Here is a 10,248-nt window from a genome sequence, read left to right on the forward strand (position 1 = left end):
AACATGGGCCTCTAGATCCCAAAGCCGGATGCAGGCCCGTAAAAAATTCCAGTCGATTACTACCCCCCTGAGAGTAACGATAGGAGAGAGACCATACCTCCCCAAATTGATCTTTTCAACTTTGGAAAGACTCCTAGTCCAGCTGTGCATGCTGTGATTGAAAGAAGGATTCATTCTTTAAAAGCAACAAGAACAAAAGGAGAAGAGAGAAAAGAGAGAATGAGTGAAGAAGCAACCAACAAAAAACAATTTTTTATAGAAAAAATGCGCCGAATGAAGGCGGCAGCAGCCGCCGAACGAAGGCGGCAGCGGCCGCCAAATTGCCACCGAACGAAGGCGGCGGCGGCCGCCAAATTGCCACCAAATAACCGCGGCAGCAGCCGCCGAATAATGACGGCAACGGCCCCCACAAAAATCACTTTCAGGCTAAAGAGGCTCAAAAAAATCACAATTCAGGCCACAGAGGCCCGAAAAATCACATTCAGGCCCCAGAGGCCCGAAAATCATTCAGGCCAAAGAGGTCCGAAAATCACATTCAGGCCACAGAGGCCCGAAAAATCACATTCAGGCCCCAGAGGCCCGAAAATCATTCAGGCCACAGAGGCCCGAAAAATCACAATTCAGGCCACAGAGGCCCGAAAAATCACATTCAGGCCCCAGAGGCCCAAAAAATCACATTCAGGCCCCAGAGGCCCGAAAAATCACATTCAGGCCACAGAGGCCCGAAAATCACATTCAGGCCACAGAGGCCCCAAAAATCACATTCAGGCCCCAGAGGCCCGAAAAATCACATTCAGGCCCCAGAGGCCCGAAAAATTACATTCAGGCCCCAGAGGCCCGAAAAATCACATTCAGGCCAAAGAGGCCCGAAAAATCACAATTCAGGCCACAGAGGCCCGAAAAATCACATTCAGGCCCCAGAGGCCCGAAAAATCACAATTCAGGCCATAGAGGCCCGAAAAATCACATTCAGGCCCCAGAGGCCCGAAAACCACATTCAGGCCCCAGAGGCCCGAAAAATCACATTCAGGCCCCAAAGGCCCGAAAAATCACATTCAGGCCCCAGAGGCCCGAAAAATCACATTCAGGCCACAGAGGCCCGAAAAATCACAATTCAGGCCACAGAGGCCCGAAAAATCACATTCAGGCCACAGAGGCCCGAAAAATCACATTCGGCCGCAGAGGCCTGAAAATTCACAATTCGGCCTAAGGCCCGAAATTCAAAACTCAGCCTAGGGTCCGAAAATTCACAACTCAGCCTAAGGCCCCACAATCCCAATTTGGCCCAAGGTCCGAGTTTCGCCTTCAAAATTTGCTCCTTCAGACGGCCACTGGCTCTCATAAATCATTTTTATGATAGCCAGTGGGGGGCAACTGTGAATACCCAAAATTTTGAGGCTCAGAAAGCCTGTTTTCCCGGACTACAAACAGTCCGGCCGGACCGGAGGCTATTTCGGAAGTTCACCGAAAATATGTCAATATGGTACTTAAAACGTCCAGAATATCGCGAGGATCGCGGAACAGGTCCCGGAATATTTTTCGGAGGCCGGAACTCCCAAAAAGGCCCCCGGAGCGAAGCACAGTGTCCACACCGGCCACGGCGGCGCCGGCCGCCGGCCACGGCGGAGCCGGCCGCCGGGCACGGCGGCAGCAGCCGCCGGGCCTGGGCGGCACCTGCCGCCCCACTTCCTGGGCAAGGCCTGCCGCCCAGCGCGGGCGAGGGCTGCCGCCCCGCGCGGGCGAGGCCTGCCGCCCAGCGCGGGCGAGGCCTACCGAGGCCTGCCGTCCCGCGCGGGCGGGGCCTGCCGCCCAGCGCGCGCGGGGCCTGTCGCCCCGCGCGGGCGGTGTGAACCCCTTCCCCAAATGTCATAAGGCATGTGATGCATATGATGAATGAGAAGGAATACATGTAATGTGTGTGAGTCGCCACCTTGTTTAATTATTTTAGGGTAAACTAGGAAAAAACCCTAAGTGACTCCGTTTTTAATTAACCTAGTTACTAGATTAATTATCCCAATGATTAAGGCACAATCTACGAACCCGAGATGGATCCCGAGACTATGTCATGCTGATGAACTAACCGATGAATGAATGCTTTGCAAGGTGAATGATGGATTAATGAAATGTTTGAGTGATTTCGATGATTTCGACTTGCCACCCGGGGTGAAATCCCGAACGTGCCTACGTACTTCCGTTTGAATGGAAGATCAAAGTCAACGTAGTTCGATAGGCCTTGTTTCAAGGGCTTTGAAGGTGTATGCTCAATGCATGAGTGTGTGTGTGTATGCTTTGTGCATGAGTGTGTGTGTGTATGCTCCGTGCATGTTTGTGTATGCTTTGTGCATGTTTGTGTATGCTTTGTGCATTTTTGTTTAGGCATTTTGCCAAAAATGTTGATTTTGAGGCATTTGTGCCAAAATGATTCATTTAAACGATTTGTCGCTTAAACCGAAAATGATTGATTTTAAGGCATTTTGCCAAAAATGTCGATTTCAAGCGATTTGTCGCTAAAATGGTTGATTTTACGGTTTTAAACCGAAAATGTTTGATTTTAAGGCATTTTGCCAAAAATGTCGATTTTAAGCGATTTGTCGCTAAAATGGTTGATTTTACGGTTTTAAACCGAAAATGATGGATTTTAAGGCATTTTGCCAAAAATGTCGATTTTAAGCGATTTGTCGCTAAAATGGTTGATTTTAGGCCTTTGGCCAAAAGGTGTTGTTTTAGGCAATTAATTTGCCAAAATGTGCGATTTAGGCGATTATCGCCAAAATGGTTGATTTTGAGGCCTTTGGCCAAAATGGTCCGATTCTACGACTTTTAGTCGAAAGAAAAGAAAAAAAAAAGATTGATTTTAAGGCGTTTCGCCAAAATGGTTCGGTTTTACGACTTTTAGCCGAAAAGGTTGATTTGTAGGCATTTTGCCAAAAAATGTTGATTTAGGCTTTTAGTCACACTTATTGATTAATTGGACTTAAGCCGGATTTGTTCGAAATAAGGCAGTTGAACCATAGTTATTAATTAACTAGGCTCTTTTAGCCAATATTGTCGGATTTAAACTTTAATACCACGATTATTGATTAACCGGGCATTTAAGCTTAATCAAATTAATTTAAGACGGTTTATTTGTCTAAATGATGACGTGAATGCGTTTATGCAATTATAGAGTTATTAAGAGTAGAAGAGAAGCATGCATGAAGTGCTAAAATTAAATAGGCAGAGTTTCGTTTACATACCTGATTTAATCGACGACCGCTTCTTAACTCCAGATTAAGCTCCTCGCTTAGGAAATATTAATTAATTTTAATTTGTTTAATTTTAATGTCCAAATATCACAATAAAAATGCAATAAAAATTAAATGAAATGCAAAAAGCGGTAAAGAAAACGCAATGAGCGTGAGAGGGAGGAGGATTCGTCCGTTAATACAGACCCCGGGGTGTCAAAATTGGACTGAAAATGGCCTATTTATAGGCCATTTTCGGGTCCCGGGCGGCAGGTGCCGCCGGGAGGGCGGCAGCTGCCGCCCGGGGGGCTGGGCGGTAGGTGCCGCCTGGCTCGGCGGCAGGTGCCGCCCTGTCGGTGGGGCGGCAGGCCCCGCCCACGCTGGGCGGGGGGTGCCGCCTGGGAGGGCGGCAGCTGCCGCCCAGTCGGTGGGGCGGCAGGCCCCGCCTGGTCTGGGCGTGGAGGGGGGCCAGGCCCCGCCTGCGCGGGCAACAGGCCCGCGCGTGTGGGCGGCACGCGCCCGCGCGCGGCAGGCCCCGCCGCGGGGCAACAGGCCTGCCCGCGCGCGAAGCAGGCCCCGCGCGAGCTGGGCGGCTGGCTTGCCGCGCGCGCTGGGCGCAGGCCCCGCGCGCGCTGGGCGGCTGGCCTTGACGCGCGCGCGGCAGGCCCGCCGCGCGGGGCGACAGGCCTCGCCCGCGCGGGGAGTCAAGCCCGCGCGAGCGCGGCGGCAGGCCTCGCCCGCGCGGGGCGGCAGGCCTTGCCCAGGTAATGGGGCGGTTGCTGCCGCCCAAGCTGGGCGGCTGCTGCCGCCGTGCTCGGCGGCCGGCTCCGTGGCCGGCGGCAGGCGCCGCCGTGCCCGGCGGTCGGCGCCGCCGTGGCCGGTGTGGAAACCGTGCCTCGTTCCGAGGGCCTTTTTGGGAGTTTCGGACCTCCGAAAAATATTCCGGGACCTGTTCCGCGATCCTCGCGACATTCCGGACGTTTTAAGTACCATATTGACATATTTTCGGTGAATTTCTGAAATAGCCTCCGGTCCGGCGGACTGTTTGCAGTCCGGGAAAACAGGCTTTCTGAGCCTCAAAATTTGGGTATTCACAGGTGGGGCCTGCCGCGCGCGCGGGCGGGGCCTGTCGCCCCGCGCGGGCGAGGCCTGCTGCCAGCGCGCGCGCGCGAGGCCTGTCGCCTCGCGCAGGCGGGGCCTGCCACGCGCGCGGGCGAGGCCAACCGCCCAGCGCGCGCGGAGCCTGTCGCCCCGCGCGGGCGAGGCATGCCAACCAGCGCGCGCGGGGCCTGTCGCCCCGCGCAGGCGGTGCCTGGCCCCCCCACTCCCCTGGGCGGCACCTGCCGCCCAGCTTGGGCGACACCTGCCGCCCAGACCAGGCGGGGCCTGCCGCCCCACCGACTGGGCGGCAGCTGCCGCGCTCGCAGGCGGCACCCCCCGCCCAGCGTGGGCGGGGCCTGCCGCCCGGGACCCGAAAATGGCCTATAAATAGGCCATTTTCAGTCCAATTTTGGCACCCCTGTCTGTGTTGACGGAGGAATCCTTCTCCCTCTCACGCTCCTTGCGTTTTCTTTACCGCTTTTTGCATTTAATTTAATTTTTATTGCATTTTTATTGTGATGTTTGAACACTAAAAATTGAACAAATTAAAATTAATTAAGTCCCAAGCAAGGAGCTTAAATCTGGAATTAAGAAGTGGTCGCCGATTAAATCAGGTACGCAAATAAAATTCTGCCTATTTAATTATAGTACTTCATGCATATTTCTCTTCTACTCTCAATAATTCTATAACTGCATAAATGCATTCATGTTATCATTTTTGGCAAATAAACTGCTTTAATAAAACATGATTAAGTTTAACGCCCGGTTAATTAATAACCGTGGTCGTTAAGCTTAAATCCGACAATATTGGTTAAAGAGCCTAGTTAATTAATAACTATGGTTCGATTGCCTTTATTTCGAACAATCTCGCCTAAAAGTCCAATTAATCAATAATTGTGGCTAACGGCCTCATTTAATCACGTTTTTTGGCAACAAAATTGCTTACATTTAATCAATCAATTTTGGCAACTAATTGCCTACGGTCTAATCGATTTTTAGCAAACAAATTGTTTATAAATGAGATTAACCATTTTTTAGCGACAAATCGCTTAAAATCAATCTTTTGGCAAAATGCCTTAAAATCAACCATTTTCGGCTCAAAGCCGTAAAATCGACATTTTTGGCAAAATGCCTTTAAAATCAACCATTTTCGGCTCAAAGCCGTAAAATCGACATTTTTGGCAAAATGCCTTAAAATGAACCAATTTTCGGCCAAAGGCCTAAAATCAACCATTTTAGCGACAAATCGCTTAAATCGAACATTTTGGTAAATTAATTGCCTAAATCAACTCATTTCGGCCAAAGGCCCTAAAATCAACCATTTTGGCGACAATCGCCTAAATTACACATTTTAGCAAACGAATTGCTTAAATCAACACTTTTTGGCCAAATGCCTTAAAATCAATCATTTTGGCGACAATCGCTCAATCACATCATTTTGGCAACAATTGCCTAAATCAAATCATTTTGGCTAAAAGCCATTAAAATCAACATTTTTGGCAACATGCCTAAAAATCAATCAATCTTTGGCGAAATGCCTAAACACTCATGCACAAAGCATACACACTCATGCACAAAGCATACACACACTCATGCACAAAGCATACACACACTCATGCACAAAGCATACACACTCATGCACAAAGCATGCACACTCATGCATTAAGCATACCCATTCAAAGCCCTTCAAAGAAGGCCTATCGAACTACGTTGACTTTGATCTTCCATTCAAACGGAAGTACGTAGGCACGTTCGGGATTTCACCCCGGGTGACAAGTCGAAATCATCAAAATCACATAAACATTTCATTTGGTCCAATTACATCATTCACCTTGCAAAGCATTCATCCATCGGTTAGTTCATCAGCATGACATAGTCTCGGGATCCATCTCGGGTTCGCAGACTGTGCTTTAAACATTGGGATAATTAATCTAGTAACTAGATTAATTAAAATTGGAGTCACTTAGGGTTTTTTCCTAGTTTACCCTAAAATAATTAAACAAGGTGGCGACTCATACATTCACGTGCATTTCTGTCCTTAGTCACATGCATTCACATGCCTATGACATTTGGGGAAAGGGGTTCACAAGGAGCTATGAGCATCTTACAAATAGCATTAGGGAATAATAATGCCCATTCTGACGAGGCCATAGCCCGATCCAACCTCTCTCGTACAATACCTCCATCCCAACTCTTACCCTCCCATGTAAAAGAATAACCAATAGAAGCCAGATCATATAAACCCACATCATGTAAAGCCTCCCTAAACCCAATAATCAAATGACCCAAGCGTATCACACCTCCCATCTTTTCACAATTAACAGCTATGTCATTATAATCTCCAATACATAACTAGGGGGAATTACTTCTTGCTGCCAAAGCAAGCTGGCACTCGAAGAAAAATCATTAGTTTAATTTCGGTACTCAAGTTCTAGCCATAAAAGATTCCACGAAGCCCCCCACCAATTACTTTCTGGGAAGCCATAGAAGTCAGTTAAACGCCGTGAGATATTCAACTTAACAATAGAGCAATCCATAAAATTATGTGAGTAACCCGAAATAGAGAGAGTACAACTATTCTTCCAAAAAATCGATAAACCACCACCAAGACCCACTCTATCTACTGAAAAACAATTATGAAAATTCAGCTGCTTCCTAATATCCTTCATACGTGAACCATGTGATTTTGTCTCCATAAGAAGATGACCTCTAGCTTGTAACTCAAAGACAATTCTTTGAGAACTTGAACTATCTAAGGGTTGCCAATTCCCCAGTAGTTCCAACTTAGAATTTTCATGGTTGTCGGCTATCCTGCCCGGCAGGATCAATCGTTATAATTTCAGTGTGAGTTGCCCCACCAACATGACTGCATGTAGAATCTGCCCAAATAGAAACAATAGCTCAAGGAATAATATGTTTCATGGTCTCTTCTTTCCATCATCAGGTCTCATCAGCTCTACAAACTCACCCAAATGCAGAGGAGTACCCTGACCCATATCCATAGTATTTGTTTCCATGCATCTCGCCCCTGCGTTCCTATCTTCCATATGCAGACTCCTCGCAAGAAAAGAGGCCCTAAACAAATGGGATTGGAGAGTATTATTACCACAATGCATAGAAGACAGCATGGGAGATCCGACTTCCTTTCTTCACATAACCAAGGCCTCGTAATATGAGAATTCTTCGTCTGGGGACTCGAATTCTATCATCCCATTCAAGCTTTAACTGATCTTTCTTATGATGTAGTCGGACCTCACAAAATGAGTCCATGTGCCCTAACTTCCCACATAAGTAATAAAAAAAAATAGAGAGTCGTTCGTATCAAAACTACATGTAAAAAACATTGCACCTACATCCACTATCTTCTTCCGCCAATGCAACAGTTGGCATATATCCAAACACATGAAAATACACATAAACCTATTTGGTGCTGTCGAAAGGTTTCTAGCATCATACTCCAAAAATTTACCCAAAAAGTTCCCCAAGGAAACAACAATTCTTTCGCACATGTATCTCGACGGCGAGTCATGAACTTGTATCTAGAGAGAAGAGGGATCTTTAAGGGTTCTCCACCATCATTAATGGCACTCCACACTAGAAGATGTCTATTAAAAGTCCAAGGCGGACCTATCCATACACGTGCAAAGTTGAACTCGTAAAATCGAAAAAGAAACCTTTTTACACTTAAGTTTGTTATGGTTACACCCCCTAAAGGGTGCCATAGTCCTGCCATAATGGTTTTCGTGGATTGAAAGTTTATCCAGTTATATGTGAGGAACATCCCAACGAAGCAAAAATCATATATTTGAGCTGCAAAAAGGATGATATTGACAAGGAGACCATCATCTTCCGCCTCAACAAGGGATAGGTGCCCAAAATCCTGTTCCATAATTGAAAAAAGTATGAAAGAGCATAAACAAAGCAAAGAATGCTAAGAAGAGCATACGACGACCATTAGGGTTAATCAAAATAAAAACTGCAAACAAGTAATTAACTTTTACTTATGTTTATTAAAGCTGCCAAAGCAAATACTTCATTAGTACATGGACTAATAGTCTAATACATATATGAAGTTAACCACCCAATTTAAGCAAGGCAATCTTCAAACCGACCATAATGCAGTTGCTCTCGTGTTGTAAAAACCTATTGGCAGATCCTTTTGATCAAAAGAAGGGTACTTTCTTATGTCAAGTGAATAGTACTTCCCTTCATCATTTAAATCATCATTTCATTTATAATATCCATCTTTCTCTTTTTTTTTTTAAGAATTTTTTCAAGAGAAAGTGTTTTGATTTTTTACTTGCATCCATTGTGTAATAAGTAAAAGTTAAAAGAAATAGTAGTTAAAAAAGAAGATGGTAGCATTTCTAAACAAAGACAAAGCGCGCTACTTATGAGATTGACAAATGCTTATGAAAATTAATGAAAAGGTCAATATATATTTTAAGTAATTTTTATCAAATATTTATTAGTTTAATTAATTTTATTACTATGACTAATTTATACTGATAAAATAAATAAGTGCTCAAAGATCCATTTGTAATAATAATGGATCAAATATTTTGTGAATCTTAATTATAAGGATCAAATGGTAAAATGCTATGGGAAATATTTCCTTTAAAAAGTATTTTAGCACATGTGTAATTATAAAGGTAGCATTGTAATTCTAAAATTACAGTTTCTAATAGACCTATATCGTGAAAAGAATCTCACCAAATTCATATAGGCATACTAAAAAAAAAGAAGAAAATAGGAATAATAAAGAAGCTACTTAAAGTATCCAGCATTGAACAGTGATTTATATATATATATATATATATATATATATATATATATGTGTGTGTGTGTGTGTGGAAATGGGAGGGGAAATAATGAAATTTCTTATATCATCCTTAATGAAATTTAGAATATCTAAAATAGCCTTCATCATAGTCAATTAGAAAATTACATTTTATTAGTTAATAATTTTATAATATCAATAGCTTGTAAAAATTTTAAAAATTATTATAAAAGGTTACTATTTTTTATAAAACCTTTTTTATCTCTAAAATTTATAATATTATAATTGTATATGCATTTTGTAAATCAAAAATTTGCATTTGTTGGCAATTATAAAAGGCACTAGTTTTTTGAATGTAGATTGCACATATTTGTACTGTTACTCCTACTCGTAATTTATTTATTTATTAATTTTTTACTTATAATATATTTAAAATATAATAATATTTTAAACTGACGAGGTAATTTAACTTATATTTAAAATTAATGATTTAAATTCTTAGAATTGACAAAATTAATGATAATAAAATAAAATTTTATTTTTTAACAACATTAATAATTAAATAAAATATTTACCTTAAAATCGACAAGCAATATCTTTCTTATATTTTCAACGGATCTTATCGTCTTATAAGATTCTATAGGGTTAATCTTAAGCACTAATAGTCTTATGTTTCATTCTGAAATAAAAAAAAAATTAGAATAATTTATCTTATTGCATCAATAAAAATAAAAATATTTAATAATTTATAAATACAAGATAGATGTATATATAAAAATATCATATTTTTCATACTGTAATAATGATAAATAAATAAATAAATAAATGAAGTAGATTATAACTTATAAGATTTTTATTTTATGATTGCAATTATTTTTAAAGATAACACTATAGTTAAACTTCTGTTTTCTCTTTTCTAGTTTATTTTAGTCAGAGATTTATTTATTTATTTATTTTAAATTCACTTTCCACTCAAACTTTAAAAACAATTGAAGGCATAGAAACGATGAGGAAAACATTGTCGTGAAGTGTATGGCAGGACACCACAAGACATGATAAATGGCAAATGTTTTACGCTTGTAATTCTCATGCAGGGAAAAATTCACAAATTAGTACTAATTGCAACGTTTCATAGGCTTGGCA

The sequence above is a fragment of the Jatropha curcas genome, chromosome 6 (genome assembly GCF_041381405.1).
Source record: "Jatropha curcas cultivar XTBG-Jc1 chromosome 6, XTBG_Jcur_1.0, whole genome shotgun sequence".
Classification (NCBI taxonomy): Eukaryota; Viridiplantae; Streptophyta; class Magnoliopsida; order Malpighiales; family Euphorbiaceae; genus Jatropha; species Jatropha curcas.